Here is a 20,112-nt window from a genome sequence, read left to right as displayed (position 1 = left end):
TGAAATCAATTCTTTGAGGCACTGGAAGCCAGTGTAGAGACTTCAGTACTGGAGTGATGTGATCCACTTTCCTGGTTTTAGTGAGGACTCAGGCAGCAGCGTTCTGAATCAGCTGCAGTTGTCCGATTTATTTTTTAGGGAGACCTGTAAGGACACCGTTACAGAAGTCAAGTCTACTGAAGACAAAAGCATGGACAAGTTTTTCCAAATCCTGCTGAGACATAAGTCCTTTAACCCTTGATATATTTTTAAGGTGATAATAGGCTGATTTTGTAATTGTCTTAATGTGGCTTTTAAAATTCAGGTCTGAGTCCATGACTACACCAAGATTTCTGGCTTTGTCTGTTGTTTTTAACATTGTCGTTTGAAGCTGAGCGCTGACTTTTAATCGTTCCTCATTAGCTCCAAAAACAACCACCTCAGTTTTTTCTTCATTTAATTTAAGAAAGTTCTGGCACATCCAGTCATTAATTTGTTCAATGCACTTATTCATTTGTTGTATTGGGCTATAGTTCCATTCAACAAGAAAAAAGGATCTCCAAACTCCATAATACAAAGTAATACGTTTCACGCAGGTGTGCAGTGTATCACCAGAGGTAGTGGTGACTTGAATTTACACTATATATATATATATATATATATATATATATATACTAAATGTTGGTGTTAACGTTTTTTTACAATTTCACTTTCTACCCGGCAGAGGCTGACTTACCAAGGGATCCTTCAAAAGGTGTAGCTACTTTACAGTTGATTATTACCTGATATTTAATCCGGCAAGCCGCGGAGCTGAGGTTTTACAATAACTGACGGAAAAACAAGCAGTGGAGTAGTAACGCTACGAGGCAGAGAGCCAGCCGCTAAATGAGTCAAATTAACTTCATGCTTCATCCACACAAAGCACACTGCTATTGCCACGAGTGACACCCCACTAACACAGAACGTTCTGGGAACCAAAAATTGTTAGCTGGGCAGCTTTATCCGGATCGTTTTCTGTGAACGATGTGGCGACGGGGTAACGTTAAAGGTCCCATGACATGGTGCTCTTTGGATGCTTTTATATAGACCTTAGTGGTCCCCTAATACTGTAGCTGAAGTCTCTTTCCGGAAATTCAGCCTTGGTGCAGAATTACAGCCACTAGAGCCAGTCCCACAATGAGCTTTCCTTAGTATGTGCCATTTTTGTGTCTCTAGCTATTGAGGAGGAGAGAGGGCGGGGCAAACTTTTCTCGTTTGAAAGCCATGATGTCTCTCTCCCATGGGTGGGCCAAATTCTCTGGGCGGGCAAAGCAGAGAAAGGGGCGGTAACTCATCTGAGCTTTCATTTTCTCAAAGGCAGAGTAGGATACCCAGGGCTCGGTTTACACCTATCACCATTTCAAGCCAATTGGGGACCATAGGCAGGCTGGGGGAACTCATATTAATGTTAAAAAACCTCATAAAGTGAAATTTTCATGCCATGGGACCTTGAAGGCGGAGTTAGCAAGCTAACATTAGCTAACTAAAACCGGCTGGTTGGCTTGCTGGTTCCGCCGTGCTTTTATGATGCATCGCATACAGAGAATGAGCTGAACAGCTAGCTAGTGGTCCGTCTGACGTTAACAGTCCACTGATCCACTGCCGCTGGGTCTAACGTTAGAGGTCCGCTATCCCACTGCCGCTGGGTCTAACATTAGCGGTCCACTGCCCCGGATTGTAGAGAAAAAAATGCATTGGTTTCAAATCGGTAACATAGACATAATGAGTGGCACATAATGTGAAGTAACATGGCATTTTATTTTGTTTTATTTGAGTTTTAACTTGTCCAGGGGGGCAAGTAAATTTCTCTTCCACTTGCCCTACAAAAAAATCCACTTGTCCCGGACAAGCGGACAAGCCTTAAAGTCGAGCCCTGCAAGTGTATTGAAGCAACTCCGTTGTAAAGGCTAACCTTGCACAGTTAGCACAAGGAAATCATGTTACGAAATTATGCTAACAGAATTGATAACTAAGGCAAACGTTGCTGCCACTACTATTGTAGTGATTTATAAGCAACCTGTTTCTTGTAGATTGTCACGTTACTGAGAATACAGCTGTTAGAAGGTAATATGAAGTCGAAGCTAACTCTGACAGCTGTAGGGCTGTTAACATTAACTTTAGCGAGCTGTCTTCATGAAGCACCCAGCTAAGCTCTTATAACTCGCGACGCAGTTAGGAAGCCAGAACCAGCCAACTATTGATAACATAAGCATTTTAGATGTCGATTTTAAAGGTCATGTTAAAACTATTTCTCATCCTTCTGATTTCCAGCCGCAGCCTGTCACTCCCCCCTGTAATGGTACTCGGTACGTAACATTAGCTCACAATGTCTTGTTTCTCACTCCCGTAACTTATTGTTCATCAGACGTGACATTAGTCACACACGTTAGTCAAATTATTTATTAAAAAAATAAATAAATCACATTCGATTAGTAATTTCAGCATTCAAAAAGTATTGATTTTTTTACTATTCAAATTATATTCGACTTTCAGAATTCATTCAAACAGGTCTAATGTGTATTCACTCAGACATGTTTATTACTGTTTAACTAAAACATTAATTACAAGGTATATGTCAAGCCCATCTCAATATGTATCAAAATAAACAAATTAACAAGCCCCTGAGAAAAAAACTGATTTACAAAAAACAGCCAATGTGAATTTGGCATGTGTACCAAGTAGGGCTGCATTACTAATCTAATCGCAATCGCGATGTCACTCTGTGCAATTACATAACCGCAAAATTCTTGCAAATTAAGTTAACAAAAAGATGTGCTGTGTGCGTGACACTCGTCTGTGTGCACTGCGGTCTCCACATTGTAACAACCTTCACTTTACCAACAGTATTAACAGATGAAGCCACCGTGTCTTATGAAGGTTGTTGTTCTATCGTTTACTGTTAATTTACTTTCCATCATCTTAGCGGTCTCTTTTTCCTCACTTTTCCCTTACACAGCCACTACGCTAAGTCCGACACCGCTCACCGTCTCACCACTCAGACACTGACGTCAATCATCAGCACCTGCCATTTTCACTCACTAATGCCTGATTTATAGCTCTGTGTTTGAATCTATACGTTGAAGCTTCCCTCTGAATTACGCTTCCCCGTGGATGTGTTACCCTTGTAACAACGTCCACAAAAGACATGACCAGTAGCGCGTGTGTCACGTAGCCTACAGCCCGGTCTCATGGCAGTTTGTGATATGGTCACGTTATTGAATCTAATAAGTCGTGGACAGGACACGATAATGTTATTTTTTTCTGTGGCGATTACGAATTTTAAAGCAATGTATTTCAATGGGAAGCATATTTCGTGATCACAGAACGATGACGGTAGCAAGTAGTATTGATAAGGCAAAAGTCCGCGCAGGGAGGTTGGTCGGGGTGGTGGTTGGGTCAAACAACACAGGACTTTCACCCCGGAGACCGGGGATCACGTCCCGCGTGTTGCAGTTCCTTTCCTCGTTATTCTCTTCCTAACCACAAACGTCCCGCTGTTGTTGGCGTGTCCCACTTATGACGGTTGCTTTCCCCGTTCTTCTTTTCCTAACCAGAACTGTCCCGTTGTTGTGGCGTTTCATTTCCCCGTTTCTGCGCCCAGGGTTCGCGTCCCGAAAGTGGCGGCCCGTCCCGTTGTTGTGGCAGGCGTGTGGCATTTCGTTTCCCAGTTTCTGCGCCCGGGGATCGCGTCCCACATGTGGCGGTCCGTCCTTTCCCCGTTGTTGCGTCCCCCAGAGCAGGTTCGAAAATCGTGACCTGTACACAAATCAATAAATCAAAATAACGTGACTATTTCACGACCTGGCGTGAGACTGGGTTGGTCACGTATGGTGAGTATCAGAAGTGTAGAGGATTTCAAAACATGCAGACTACAAGAAGAGGTTGTACAATTTATATTTTGTAACTTAAATCACTAGTCATTATATAACACCCATCTTAAATGTCATTGTTTAGAAGGGAATACAAAATGTATTATTTTAATAAGAATTAGCATTTTTCTTATTTATTGTTCAATAATCAAGCAAGTAGACTCATACGATTATATCACAATATTTTGACTTTTTCTCCAAATCGTGTAGCCCTGGTACCAAGTTTGTCAAAATTGTATTAGTTGTGGAAGTTTAATAGCATTATAGTGTAATCATAACATTCTTGACTTCAATTGCCTATTAGGGGTGGGGAAATTCTTTTTTTTTAAAGTGATTATTTTTCCTAGAATCGATTTTTATTTTTATTTATTTTTTACCAATGATTCACCTAAATATTTTCTGTTTATACGGTACTGCTGACGGCAACTACATCATATGCGTTTCCAGCAAAACATAACCAAAGCAGAAAAAACATTGTGTGCTTCTTTACAAATTAGACTGACTGACTGCGTACTGATGTGCATTCTTTTTAGACAACAATTTGTTTTTAGAAATGTCTCATGATATGTTGTCTCTAGAACTGTAGTATAAAACTTTTGATTTTGTAAAAGAAGAAAAAGAAAATCACAATACTATCAAATCGCAATACTTCTAGAATCGCAATACTTTGATAGATGTCTTGGTGAGGAAACACTGTAGAAAATTGTAAATTAGGGATGAGGGTTGAAAGCCATGGAACGATGAGTTCCTATCTCCATCACCAGGTATCGATAGTATATCTGCCAATATTTGTGAATTACATGCTGGAGGAAAACGTCCTACTCCTTGGCCAGTCAGGATTAGGGATGTCACGAGAACCGGTCCTTTGGTACCAAAATTCTGAAAATGTGACGGTACTCGTTTTTCTACAGTACCGTAGGTACAAGGGATGCAATCCTTCCAGACCTGACGTATATGCCTACGTGTTCTAGTTTGCCGCTAAATGCCGGAGAAGAAGAAGAAACCGTTAAAGAAATGGACCAACGGATCCCGTTGCTCTGGACGGAGACCACTGAATGATGTCAGAAGCACTTTTCCGGTGAGGGCTGAACGTTACTGAGCAGCCTCCGACTGAGCTTGAAGACGTAGATGTGACGTGAGCAACCTGTCTGAAAGTTGTAAGTCATCTGGTAGCTGTGCCAAGAGAAATCTCAATCATTACGAATCTTGCAGAGACGGAGAGCGTAGGTATATGTAAGGAGATGACATATGCACAGGCTAATTATTGCTAACTAAAATGCTAGTTAACATTAGTAATTAAACTTAAACAGCTAATGTAAGTCAAAACTGCCTGCGAGCTTCTCCTGTGCTATACGGTAATTCCTCTACTATGCTACAGTAAGTCGCGTGGTTATGACACAATCGTCTACTACGGAGCCATAACGTGAGATACAAGGTAATGGAGCCTTTTATACATAGAGCTCAACAGTCCCGCCCAGAGCAGGTTCCGGAAGTAAAAATACAATGCAATTTCTCCATTGAAAATTGGAGTATAAGCCATAAAATGGTAACCGTCGATGATAGACTTAAAACCAGCATGCCGACGTGACTAAGCGATTCTATATGCTCATATAGACGCCAAAAATCATGGGGCACCAACCTTGTTTTGAGATAAACGTCCTTTATTCGCGATGTCATGGATAAGTACTTCATTACCCACAATCCTGAACAATCCCACAGTGATGCCTCTGATTGGTGGAACTCATGCTGGTGAGGAGGGGGAGCTGCCTGCACGATCCATCACAAGGATTTACGACACTGCACGAATCACGATATGTTCCACGCTTCTGCCGTTAGCCTCCGCTGGGAAGCTAACGTTAGTTTAACTAACAGCTAATTCGGCTAACCACTAGCTGACAGCTTGATTCGGTCTAATGGCGTTTTTCCATTGAATGGTACCTGCTCGACTCGCCTCGACTCTACTCGCCTCAACTCGACGCACTGTGCGTCCGCTTTCCATTGCAGATTTTAGTACCGCCTCAGCGTGGCTGGACGTCATAGCGACTGCCGTGGGCGTGGCTTGGTAGCGTTGCATTTCCCCCCGACTTATTTCCTGGTTCTCCTTCTCCATAAACAACATGAAATCACGGAGAGGTTTAACTTTTCCTGCTCCAGATTTCCCACCGTGGTCAGAAAGAACAGGGGAGACACTTTGTTTCTCTCACATATATGACTCTAGAGTCACTACTCGCTCCAGAGCTAATCGCCGTCACTCTCTCACTGATCCCTCGCTTTATCTCACACACACACACACACACACACACACACACACACACACACACACACACACACACACACACACACACACACACACACACACACACACACACACACACACACACACACACACACACACACACACACACACAGAAGTAAACATCAGGCCACTTGTATGCTACGGAGAAAGCTCTGCGTGGAGCCTCCGCAGGACCGAGAAAAACTTTGTTTCAAAAGAAGCTGGACGCAGCAAAAAAAACAGAGCTGGCTAAACTATTTAAAAATGCTGGGTTTGTTCAGAACACCCCCGTCTGTCGCTAGCAATGATGACGCAATGATCAGTGATTATTCTTTCCAACCAATCTGTAGTCTGCAGGTTTTCACGTCACCGTTTAGTATCGCCTCAGCTCGCTTGGAACCTCGACTGAGGTGATACTAAAAAAAGTACCTGTTAGCAGGTACCAGGGACTTTTTTTCGTAATGGAAAACCAAAAAAGGCGAGTAGAGTCGAGGCGAGTAGAGCAGGTACCATGTAATGGAAAAGCACCATATAATAACGTTAACTCAAACTAGACACTGGGGAAAGCAGGCTACAGCTGATGTAACAGCCGTTATATATTTTAGCGGTTATTTTCAGGTTTTATTTTGAGGGTCTTTTAAAGTTATTACATGCTGTCTCAGCTAGCGGTTAGCCAAATAAGCTGTTAGCTAAACTAACGTAGCTTCCTTTATTCAGTGGTGCGTGGTGGTTTATGGGATGATATGACTATATGTACACAGTCTTGTACCTTTGACTTTTTTGGATTTTCTGTTTGTTTTTTCACTCGAAATGGTACGTTGCATGCTTAAGAGTCACGTACAATCTGGTTAGCCTAAGGCATGGTCTAAAACTCTATGTACGGCTTTTTCCAGACGTCAATGGGAGAAATGAATGGGAAATTTACTTCTGGAACCCAAGGTCTCTCAGAGGAGGGGTGGGACTGTTGAGCTCTATTGTTGTGTTTCTTTAGAAATAAACAATGGACAAATAAAGTCTTAAAACGCTTCAGATGTAAAGTTATTCACTGTCAAAGTGACGTCAAAATGAATGGCAGTCAAAGGAATGCTACGGGTTGTGCAGAGAGGCTTACCCCCTTGAGAAAAACAGAGCGCCTCATGTCCATGCACGTTGCTCACTGACGGCTTGACCCGACCGCAGTCAGCCTCTGGCTTTACCGTACACCTACAGCAACGGCTTTCACAACTTCACCTGGAACTCCCAAACAGAAAGTAAATCTGTTTCTCTCAGCTGTTGTCTTTTACAGCCCAACGTTAGCTCTGATAGCGGACATTAGCTAACATTAGCGGACCTCTATAACGTTGGTTTAGTTAATTTTGACCAGCCCATGTGAAAAACAACAACGGCAGAGAGAAACAGACCAACTAAACATGCTTGCTGTCTGGGAGTTCCAGGTGAACTCGTGGAAGATGTTACTGTACGCTGGCTGTGTGGTGATGCCAGGCTTCAAAGCAGCGGACTGTGGGTCCAGAATTACATGTAAATCTTGCTCGCCTTGCCCCCTCCACTCCACACCAAAACAGTAACAGAAAGTTGAGAGAAAGACACTGACAAAACAGTGACATCTTGTTATCCTAAAATACACGTTATAATAGAGGGGGACATGGGATTTTATTTTAGTTTTTTATCGTGGTATCAAATTGGAGATCAAGAATCATGAAATTTCACTGGTATTGGTATCAATGACTTTTTTTTACTATTTATTTTTTACACATCGTGATATCGACTTTCAGTATTGTGTACTTTTGGTGGTATCGGTACCGACTAGTAGATTTTTGGTATTGTGACATCCCTGGTCAAGATCCTAACTTATACATTCTAACGCAAGCGGTTTTGAGCTCCTCTAAAAAAGGTAGCAGACTCTTGAGAGTCTTGAGAGTTCATTACAGTAGGCTATATATGGAGAGGTGTCTAAAGACTACAAGACCGACACTGTAGTAGCATCTGCACTAGACTACACCAAACCATAATTATATCACAAGCCAACGCCGGAAAAGAATAGCTCTACAATACAAAAACTAATGTATTTGTGTGGACAGATTGTACTTGTGTAGACCCAATCACAATGTTTGTTTACAATCATTTCTGGGTAGAAAACCCTTGAGACCATTAGACATTGTCCCCACCAGGATAGTGAAGGAGGTTTTTAATAACCCCATTAGGCCGAGTCTACTCACTTTTTTTAATTCTTGTCTTAGTTTAGGTTCTGTCCCAGCTGCCTTTAAACATGCTGTGGTCAGGCCCCTACTTAAGAAGCCTCATCTTGACCCTACAGTGTTGTCCAATTTTAGACCAGTCTCTCATCTGCCTTTTTTGTCAAAGGTTTTGGAAAAAGTTGTTTTTATACAGTTACAAGCCTTTTTGCAAATGAACTCTGTGCTTGAAAAATTTCAGTCTAGTTTCAGATCACGTCATAGCACTGAGTCTGCACTGCTTAGAGTGCACAACGATATTGCCCTGTCTGTAGATGCCGGGAATCCTACTGTTTTAGTGCTATTGGACCTCACAGCGGCATTTGATACATTAGACCATGCAGTCTTCCTCTCTCGCCTTGATCAGTGTGTAGGAATCCGAGGCTCGGCACTTCAATGGCCCAATCCTGTTTTCTTTATATATGTTGCCGTTAGGGGCTATTATAGGAAAGCACAACCTGTCTTTTCACTGTTATGCAGATGATTTGCAAATTTATTTGCCTATGAAACCGAATGACAGTGTCGCACTACACTCCCTGCTTAATTGTATTAATGATATTAAGTTGTGGCTGTCACAAAACTTTCTTAACTTGAACGAAGATAAAACGGAGTGTATCATCTTCAGTACTTCAGTACGACAAACACGTCCCATCGTAGGTTTGGAGCACTGGCTTCATACTTTAAGCCAGCTGTCAGAAATTTGGGGGTTACTTTTGAATGAAACATGAAATTTGACAAGCAAATCAGCAATGTTGTGAGAATGAGCTTTTCCAGCTCCGTCTCCTAGCTAAAGTTAAGCCATTCCTTAACAGGCATGATCTAGAAAAGGCAATCCATGCTTTTATTAGTTCAAGGTTGGATTACTGTAATGCTCTCTATGTTGGTTTGAATCAAACCTCCATCTCACGCCTTCAACTTGTGCAAAATGCTGCTGCTCGGTTTTTAACAAATACATCTAGACGTGCACATATCACTCCCGTTCTTTACACCCTACATTGGCTCCCTGTGCGTTTTAGAATAGATTTTAAGATCTTATTGTTTGTTTTTAAAAGGCCCTTAATGGCCTGGCCCCAGAGTACTTATCCAAGATTTTAACCCTGCGTGAGCACAGCCGGTCTTTGCGGTCTTCCAACCAACTGGTTTTAGAAGTCCCAAGGTCAAGGTACAAACGACAACTACAGATGTTGCTCTTTTCAGGTCTAAACTCAAAACCTACCTGTATAGAATGGCTTATAATACTCAGTAGTGGTGTGACAATTTCCTCTTCCTGTTTCTATGTAACCTTTTATGATTTTCCTGTTTTCTTTCATTCTTCTTATTGCAAGATATGTTGTTCTATTCTTAGTTCTTGATGTGAAACACTTTGGATACATGCTGGTTGTTGTAAAGCGCTATACAAATAAATGTTGATTGATTGATTGATTGATTGATTGATTGATTGATTGATTGATTGATTGATTGAGTCCCATACATTCAGTTTAACAGCGCTGAGAAAACGGACGAGGAACTGGATATACGTTCATCTCATTCATCTAAAATGCATGTTTGATGCTTTCATATGTCAACACTTTCACTAACATTAGGTTGGAGAACTAATTTACCTGTTGGGCCACAGACTAAAGAAAATGACGCCACCCAAACTTGTCATCAGTCCGACCAGCAGTGAGATGTCGCTGTTCGTAACACTAGATTTGGTTTATCAAAGACGCTAGCAAAGCAACACAGTACAAAAAATAAGCACAGCAGTAACATCAAATAGGTCGGACCTCTGTGTTTAACTCTATATCTTTAAATGTTACAGGGACAGTTGACAATGACAAAAGAAATAAACAAATTTGCCATTTGTCTATCCGGAAGGGATTTTTGTGTTAGCGCGTCGCCACGGTGATTCGGTCTATATGCCATGGTATATTTTGGAATAACATGTATTCAATTTTCTTTGTATTGTTTATTGTAAATGTCACATCATCACTGTCATCAATCACATTCATATAGTATATATAAAGCACTAAATTACTACTGTGTAAGTAGATGTGACTGCCTCAGAATACTGTCAAACTGACTATTCTCATAAGTCATTAATATACGTACCATCACTTGCTCGCTATTCAATATTCAACAAAGATTACAACGGTTTCTCAAGCTGCTGGTTAGAAAAGAATCAGTCATTCAGTCCAGTTGTTTTCTTCATTCAATCCCCAACCCCAGTGAACCTCCCTGTCCCTAAGCACTGAGACCTGGTATTGCAAAAATTACTCAGATGAACAAAGAGAAGTAGTAAAGCATCAAAATCTCCGGAGGGGATTGACTAATTCTGTTTGACCTTCAAAGTCTTTCAGTGTTCTATCAAACAAAGACTGACCATATGTCCAGTTTCATTTTATCTGGGTAGTAAAATCTAAAACATATGTATTCAACATACTCAATAGGTGTATAATAATAAATCTAACAGCACTTGATTAAATGTTGAGCGTTTTGTGGTCGGGTTGGTCAGTGGTAGAACAGGCGCACATATACTGAGAGGTTTATGCTTTGATGCAGAGGTCCAGGGTTCGAATCCGACATGTGACGATTTCCTGCAGTTCTTCCCCCTCTCTCTTCCCCCTTTCTCACCTAGCTGACCTGTCAAAAATTAAAAAGGCAGAAAAGCCCAACAAATTATCTTTAAAAAAAATAATTAAAAAAATGTTGAGGTTTCCTTACTACTCAACAGAAGTGATGAAGCTATGATGAGTGGGAAAAAATACTTCATTGCTTAAATAAGTGGATTTTATTTGTACATTTTTGGACAGCCTTACTGACTAGTTGCAGGGTATGTGATGTTAAAATATAAACTAAACTTAGCACAAAAAGTAAGGAAATTTGTGTTTGGAAGATTATTTATCCATGGTAACAATGCTTTTTGGCAATAAATCTTATACCGTTGGAAAGCCTGTTTAGTTCCCTTTCAAATGGTGCCCCATTTGTAAGGAACATGCATTTGTGGGATGAGCAGCAGTGCTGAGTATGTGGGTTGCGCCCATGAAAAATTTGCCCAATCTTCTCTGCCAATGCCAAACAGCTTATTCTGCCATTGACTCGTTTGGATTGGATGATTGAAGTTTGAAGAAACAAGACATATTGCCAATTTACCAATTTATTTATTTCACAAACAGGAGCCTAAGTAGCGTGTGGAAGAACCATACACAGCCACAACAGCCTGGCACCTCCTCCTCATGCTGGTCACCAGCCTGGTCACACACTGCTGTGGGATGGCATCCCATTCTTCAACAAGCATTTGTCACAAGTCAGCCAACGTGGATGTGTTGGTCACTCTGGCACGAACAGCATGCCCAAGCTGATCAATGGGTGTTCAATGGGGTTGAGGTCAGGACTGCTGGCAGGTCATTCCATCCTCTCCACTCCCACATTCTAGAGGTAGCCTCCGATAAACCCCAAACAAATGCATGTTCCTTACAAATGGGGCACCATTTGAAAGGGAACTAAACAGGCTTTCCAACAGTATAAGATTTTTAGCCAAAAAGCATTGTTACCACAGATAATCTACCAAACACAAATTTCCTTACTTTTTGTGCTAAGTTTATTTTTGTTTGTTTTTAACGTTTTCTGTCAAACGCGTCACTTGGAAGTTTTTCTGCTAGCCTGCAATTAGGGAGATCTGAGCACTGGTAAAATGACGTAATTAACGTAGTTACCAACATTATTATGATACAAAGTTGGTTAAATATTTGCAAAGTATCTCTTTAAATGCAATCCTCTTGTCTGTCTGTCTGATACTGTACATGAGATTGGCAATTCATTTGAAGTGCCCATATTATGAAAAAATCACTTCTAGTGCTTCCACACACATACAAACTTGAGCATTAGCATGCTAACGCTAATGCTAACGCTAGCATGCTACGTCGTTCTCAATAGCAAAGCACTGCTACAACACACACAAGTTCACCATAATCTACAAAAGAACTACTTACATGTGTGCCCTCATTTAGAAGTCTCCCAGCTAATCCTGCCTTGTAACTGACCAAAGTTGGAGAAACAGGCTCTCTTTTACTGTCTCTAGAGTTAGCTAGCTGACATGATCTACATCTGAACTACTGAGCATGTGCGAGTGCAATCAAAGATAGTACAGAAGAAGAAGATGAAAAGAGGTCTCACTCTGTAGCTAAAACAGAAACCAGGTGAAAAGAGGATCTGCAGCAGTGAGAGAGAGCTGTGCAGTACAACAAAAATATGGTGTTTTTTGAAAATTAAACCATGTAAACCTATTCTGGTACAACCTTAAAATACAGTTATGAACCTGAAAATGAGCATAATATGGGCGCTTTAAACATTTGGCTGTTTAATGTGATTCATCTAAATTGAAAAATGTAGGACTTCCAGAGACAGCGGATAACCTGCATTTTTCTGGGATCAAAGTTAGGTTTAGCATAGCCAGCTAACTTAATAATGCATGTTATGTTACGGTTTGTGAAACAGAGGAAGTGATAACAAAGACGTTGCTCAAATGATGATACAAAAAAATAAATAGTTGTACTGAATCAGAGATTCAAAATATTAGCATAACTAAAATAAGCTACTTTCTTTCACTGAATGGAAAAAGACAAAGGAGGAAAAGGCAAGAGAAATGTGCATTTTAGTTTTTAGAAAGATATACTATTTTAAGCTTTAATTTTATGTTTAACCTGCTTATTTCCTGTAACTCAAAACTTAACAGTGTTGAACCTCTAAATGCACAATGAGCTTATTTTGGTGAATAGCTATGGCCTTTACTGTGAAGCAAATGCAGTAGGGAACATGAATTAAAGACTTTAAAAGTGTACCATTAAGCTTAACCACATACCGTCATCTTTTTATTGATTGTCTACGTTTCACAAGCATCTAACACTATTCTTAAAGAACAGTTGGAATTTATTTTACCTGCTCCCTTTGTGCAGTCAGTGTGTTTGCTGTTGATTTAAAACTCATCTAATTAATTATTCAAGGGTATTATTTTCTACATTGAATCTATTTCCTGCATCAGCGATGCCAGTAATGGCTCCCAGAGGAATCTGGAGTGCCACACTTTCACCTCACTGCTTATAACCCACTGCCTTCATAATAGTGCTGCAAAAAATTCAAGATGTGCGCACGCGCGCACACACACACACACACACACACACACACACACGCCGCGCACACACACACACACACACACACACACACACACAAATCAATGTTTCAAGGACTTGCAGTGTTTATCAAAGTACTGTACTAATTGAATTTCTGTTGGCAAAGTGCAGTGTTTTTGTGATCAAAAAAAGCCTTTGGTCCTAAATTGAGTTTGATGTGATGTGACCCATACTGCTATTGTTAAAACAGTCTTAAACGCTCACTGAGTTGCATTCCTCAGAGGAGGTCCTGTGACATTTTTAGTCAGTTTTGGATCTGGACCCTGAGAATTTTGTCCCCACTTGTTTCTGTCTACATCTTTCAAGTAAAGTATGAAGTTAACTACTATATTTTAACTGTAAAGTCCTAGGGTTATTTTATCCCATACCTGACTACAATGGCCATATAACCTGTGGTGGATTGCCCAGAGTCACTCTCTAAATCAGATCAGACTAGATCAAATTGAATGATTTTAGGAAATAAAGAGTTTTCAGGAGGAAAACCAATATGATTTCACTGATGATTTTCAATGAATTCACTCCCAAAGTCCTTTTTGTCTTGTGAAATAATGTCACACTCTACAAGTGAGGCTGCCATTAACAGTCACCTGCACAATGTGTTGGTAAGGAATTTAACTGAAAATGTTTTAAGGTAAAGGCATGAGTGACCTGAGGGCTGACTGGCTGGTAGACTGAACCGCAGTTTATCACAATTACTGTGGTTGTAATCTGTTTTCTAGCACTGCTGAATGTTACCATGCCCTGTCTTTACACTTTATGACAATTGCGCCATGTTTACTGTTCAGTTAAAAAGAAAAAGAAGATACCAATTTAAGATCATGAGTAATTACCATGCTGCCAGTACATAGCTTTAAAAAATGAAAAAAGATAACAGAATTTCTAAGAATTTCTCTGACATTGAGACCTTTAAAAGTGAATCTCTACAAGTCAAAAAGATTTGGTGGAGGGGGCACCCACCATCAAGAGTTTATATCCTGGTTGTGGTAGGTGTGACTGGTCGTGTTCACGGTTGGGAATCCAGCCATGGCTTATGTTCTGTGTTTGCCTACTGCATTGGTGGGGGCACTTGTGAGGGGAATAGAGAGGGGAAAGCTTTCCTGGTGAAGCTCACTGAAAGCAGGTGAAAGAGCAGCTCGCAAGACCATGTGTCACACAGTATCTTTTTTCATTGTGGTGAATCAACACAGTTATCAGCACACAGATCTTACAGATTATGTATTCTTGTAAATTTGCCATTGTGATTCTCCTTTGAGAGTTCAATAAACAAAGTAAGGGCATCTTTTAAAAAAATTAAGGAACCTGTGTGCGAGGCTGCCCTAATGTAAAAACAACTACAGATTAATGTCATCTTCGTAATATGAGGCAAGATAATACAGCCAACATGATGTCAATTATCTGATTCCCAGTTTACAGTCTCTGGTAAAGATGCAGAGTAAACCAATTTGTGAACAAATATTTTTCTATCAAGACTTAACTGCAGCAAAGAGGACAATTAACGGCAATGTCAGTTTACGTCTCATATAGATAAACCCCATTTCATTTAGATGAACGTGCCAAGTAAACAGAATGTCTTATTGCTGCCTGCTGAGAATTTTGAGTGTTTTATACACAATGTTTTGTACAGCCAAGAGCGTAACAGATTCTGCATGACTGTCCCCATCCGAATGACACGTTTGTTTTGTTTTTTATAAACCAACAGGGCTCGGCAACAGCATTTCATTTAGAGAGCAAAACTATTTCTATAATCACGGTAAGATTATATACACAGGAAATGACAGCTGAAGATACTGGAGAGGACACCAATAATTAAAAAGTGTGTGTGTGTGTGTGTGTGTGTGTGTGTGTGTGTGTGTGTGTGTGTGTGTGTGTGTGTGTGTGTGTGTGTGTGTGTTGTGTGTGTGTGTTCATGTGCAATAGGAGAAGAGTAACGGGTGGTACGATGCTGAAAGTAAAAAGGCTGGATGAAGAAAGTGCTAGTAGAGTGTAGACTCACCTGCAAGATTTCAAATCATTCTTTTTCTCTGATGTATCAATTCTCATTTTCATCACAGTATGTAGACTTATACTATAAATTAAAATTTTGTAAAGAAATTTTTAAACAAATGTTTGCTATGAGCTTGAATGGCACAACACTGCATAGTTTCTTAGAAAAGCCAGTAGCATGAGTCATGATGAGATATTTAAGTTTACATGTCCGAATCAACATCCCAGTGGTAAAACTAAATGTCCTCATGAATATTACACTAAACAAACAACTGATTTTAGGCTTGGGCATGCATCTGCATCTAGCAGTGGGATCCCAACCTTCTAATCTGCTGCAAAGGTTTGTTAGATCAATAAGAACTGTGATTTATTTTAATTTTGTGCGTTTTGCTGACCTTACAGGTACACAGGGAATGCTAGAACTTAGAAGTAAGTAAAGGGGGAACAGCCTCTAATGCCACCCTGCATCTTATTTACAGAGTGCCATAAAGTCAACCAAATACAATAGCTTTGCTCAAACACTGTAATCATTGTGTGTGTGTGTGGTGTCACACACAGACACACAAGACATGTCTGGCCTTAATAAACACCCACAGTGCCCTCTACTGGAGACAGGGAAATGCACCCTTCAACGTCATCTTTGACTAGAGTAATGCTGAACAGGAGTCCCAGTTTAGGAAACAGGTGTTCACATCAATAAAAAATGAAATGTTGTTCCTACCTGTAATTGCACTGGCCTTTGCCTCAGCCACACTGAGCAATTGGTGTAGAACTTAACTGGATGGTGAGCCTCTAGAGATCTGTTAAAAAAAAAAAAAAAATCAAGGTAATCTAATTTATTGTATACATTTATAGTATACTTTTTTTTTAAAGCAATCTCAACAGAGTTCAGTAGGAAATATTGTTGTAATTAGAAATGCACCGATTACAACTGTCTAGGCCGATTCCCGATTTTTCATTGCGTTTGACCTGCCGATACCGATTTTAGCCGATTTCGATTTCATATTTTCTAACCACTTTACAGCACACACAAATATTTATTTTCTATTTTTTCTTTAATAGAACATTTTACATAGAACAGATTTTTTAAATAGATAAAAAATAGATCGCTAGAATAGAAAAATAGATCGCTAAAAAATAGAACCATATAAATTACTCCTGGTGTGGGAAATTTACACACATCTAAAGTGCAATGTTATGGAAGAACCATTTCGTTACCTGAAAACATAAACGTCACCGCTCATTTTACACACAGTTTAGCAACAAACTAAACGCTGGAGGAAGATTACTGCATTTTTAATGTTGGTTTTGAGCGGTATGCATCCCCACTAACCTGGAAAAGGTTTTAAACAGTAACGTTAATACAGCATCTCTCTTTCTTTTTTTTTTTTTTTATTTCTTTTTTTTTTAATACAGCATTTCTTGCAGCGGGGCATCAGAGGCAGAGGGACCGTTAGGGTTGGGTACCAAAACCCGGTTCCACTATGGAACTGGTTCCTACGCAAAGGGTAGTATTTGGACCGGATCAGAACCCAAATTTCAGTTCCTCATTTCGGTTCCGACTAAAATATTTTCCCTCTGTCGCTCCGGACAGCGGCAGACTCTTTTTTTTTTTTCCTTTCTCCCTTTTCTGCCTAGTACGTACCTGCTCGCGGTGTTCTCCGACATGCACTCTACAATCACTGCTGATAGACAGGTTTTTGTACACACTCCGAAACGGACGTAAAAATATCACACTCTCTCCGTAGTCTACCGTTAGCTAGCTACCGTAAATGTAGGCTACTTTTAAAATGCCATTTTTTCCCTCTGGGCCCAACGCTATTTTCCGATAAACTGTAGCTGTGATATTTCACGGGACCCGCGTGAGTGCGGAGTTCCAGTTATTCAGCCTCAGAGGGGAGAGAGAGAGAGAGAGAGAGAGAGAGAGAGAGAGAGAGAGAGAGAGAGAGAGCGGCTGAGATCAGTAGAGCAGACTGCTCTGCAGAGCCGTGTATAATTACGACTTTAGAAGAGGTGATTGAGCGGCGGTGCGCTGATGTTGTACAATGTTAATCATGCTGCGCCCGAGTGCATTTGACCGGCATAAAATCCGCATATGTCAGACTGACCTGCCGGTCGCCGGTCATTGCCGATCACGTGAAAATCGGCCAATTCTGGTCACCGGCCGGTCAATTGGTGCATCTCTAGTTGTAATATTGGTTTATCAGCAAAGCTCAGTTTGTGCAGTCATGTAAAATGTACAATGGTTGGACTTAACTACTACACACAGCTACCGCAGGACTAACTATTACTAACTAGTTAATGTGTATTTGAGTCTGTTTCAGCAGACAATGTTGGGAAATTAACTTCAGCCTGAGCTTAATGTTGGCAAGTTTTGGATAGTGTCAATTACACTTGCCTGCTCTAGTTTGGAGCAAACCAAACCTCATCTGGAGGTTTCTTTCTATTCCAGAAGTCGGACCATTGAAAGACTTTTACAGTCACAGATAGTTCTGGTTTGATTCAATAAGGCAAGTAGTTAAAAACCCTTTTTCGAACATAATGGGATATTAAACAAAATACAGTAAGTAATAACACAGTACTGGTAGGCATTAGGCAATAGCAAAGAACATATTCTGACTGCACAATGTGTGGTCCATTCTAGTTGAGTAACCAGCTCACTCAGAGGAAAGGAAGCTGATGTGTTAGTGAACATAACTATACTTTGACAAGACATCAATATACATAAGTCTATTTTAATGCAGTAGCTGTCTGACAGATGCTGCCAGCACAGCAGAAGCAAACACCCCCCAGGACAGAGTGTTCCTCAGACGCTTTAATCTTAGATGTACAGAATGTGCAAAATTATGATCTTATGGAAACGATGCAAATAATCACACTGCCATCCTCCATTATGGGTATGTGACAGCCCTGCATTATGCAATGCAATGCATAGAGCTCTGTCCACCTACCACGATTGCATTCAGAATGCAGAGTGATGGTGTGCATGTCTAATAAATATTGCAGGAGGATACATTTGGACCATCTACCCCACTGCATAAATCAAGAAGCTTTCCAGCCCCACATTATCAAGGCTCCGCTTAGCTGCATGGCCGCTTTGCCCTTCTGCTCTCCAGCAACTGTCAGTGGTTACTCATAAACATCTGTGTGACTATAACCCCATGTTTTTCTACACTTTCTGTGGATTGGGGTCTACACCACACTACATGAAGTTCAATAGTTGGTTGAATTTTTTATTCGCTTTTATCATGTAGCCTACATAAGAGTAAGTTAATGACTGAGTAGAATAGCTATGAGTATAGGGACTGGAGGTTCTCCCCCATAAAATGTTTGTAATTTTCAAAAAAACTGACTTATCATAACTGCTGACATGCTAGTTAGCAGGATGCTATATAACATTTCACTTTTATTTACCTTTTTCCACCAAATGCTCTGCTTCTCTCAAAATTAGCAGGTTAAAACCTATTTAGTAAGGCACAAACCACAAAGCTATAGCCTACAATACATTTCAAAATGATTCATCTGCCTTTTTCATGGGAGCATAATTTGTCTCAGCAAAAAAAAAAAAGCACAGGTGTAACTAATAACATTAGTCCCCGTTAGCCAGTGAGCCAATTAGTAATGATGCCAATTACACCTGTGTTTACGCTATGACATGTTACCTGTTTAACAACACCGAATAACAGTAGCCTAAGCTAATTAGAGTTTTTTTTTTTCCTCTTTGAAGTTATTTTTTACTTTTTACTAACTAGTTAAATCACAACTGCTGCAGACAAATGTTTTTGGTCAAATTTTTAGTTAAAGAGACCGTGCCGTTTAATAAGTATACCCGTATTTATATCATTAGCTATGTGTTTGTATGTGGTTGCTAGCATTCAACATTTAGCTACAATTGTCTCTCTCCCTGACGCTAACATCAAAATCGTCTTTTTTTTATTTTACGCTGGGAATGTTTCCATTGATTTTATATGCAGTCACAGAGGCTTTCTCAACACCCAACTCTGGAAAAACAACTCACAAGTCGTCGTTTGACAACACTTACTTTTCCTTTATTCGGGTGGGATGATTCCTCCTGCTGCACGCGATCAGTGCACATAAGTCAGAAAAACGGGACGTCACATTAAGGCGCCTAAGGAGCAATTTACAAACTTCACCTAGCCAGAGCATGGAGAGCCTGTTCACTCCCTATCTCACTCCCTATTAGCCCCATTGTACCAACCCGGAATTTTCCCGAGAGTGGAAGTTCTCCCCTTATTAGACATTCTCTGACCTAGCCAAGAAGTGTGTTTGATCCATAGACAGTATATAGGGTTGACCCCTTGTGAGCCGCTCTAAATGTTAATTTTACTTTCTCTAGCCTTTTTGCTTTTGACTTGTGTTTTTTTTTAAGTAGCTCCCCCTTTTTGTTTTGTTCTTTGTTGTTTCTTTTGCTCAGGTAATTATTTCTTGTACATAGACAACATTTGTATTGTATACGCATGTATATCCTTTCCCCAACGAGAGTTTTGTATGTTGTTGTTTTTTTTTGTCAATAACAAAAACAATATTCAAACATAACATTTAATCAA

At 40.3% G+C, this 20,112-nt stretch overlaps 1 long non-coding RNA gene across 2 annotated transcripts; it reads right to left on the bottom strand.

The window, feature by feature from the left end:
- Window positions 1-3,422: 3,422 nt before the first annotated feature.
- Window positions 3,423-19,619, bottom strand: LOC120570367. Of its 2 annotated transcripts, none has more exons than XR_005641050.1 (3): window positions 19,587-19,608; window positions 16,266-16,344; window positions 3,423-3,774 (listed from the first exon to the last, which is right to left on the bottom strand). It is a non-coding gene; the product is annotated as an uncharacterized LOC120570367 (long non-coding RNA). The 2 variants fall into 2 exon arrangements; XR_005641051.1 differs by lacking the exon at window positions 3,423-3,774 and adding an exon at window positions 11,681-11,815 and having other exon boundaries at window positions 19,587-19,619.
- Between the last annotated feature and the right edge of the window lie 493 nt (window positions 19,620-20,112).

This window comes from Perca fluviatilis, chromosome 12 (genome assembly GCF_010015445.1).
Source record: "Perca fluviatilis chromosome 12, GENO_Pfluv_1.0, whole genome shotgun sequence".
In the NCBI taxonomy this organism is placed as follows: Eukaryota; Metazoa; Chordata; class Actinopteri; order Perciformes; family Percidae; genus Perca; species Perca fluviatilis.
This window is presented reverse-complemented; position numbering and strand designations above follow the sequence as displayed.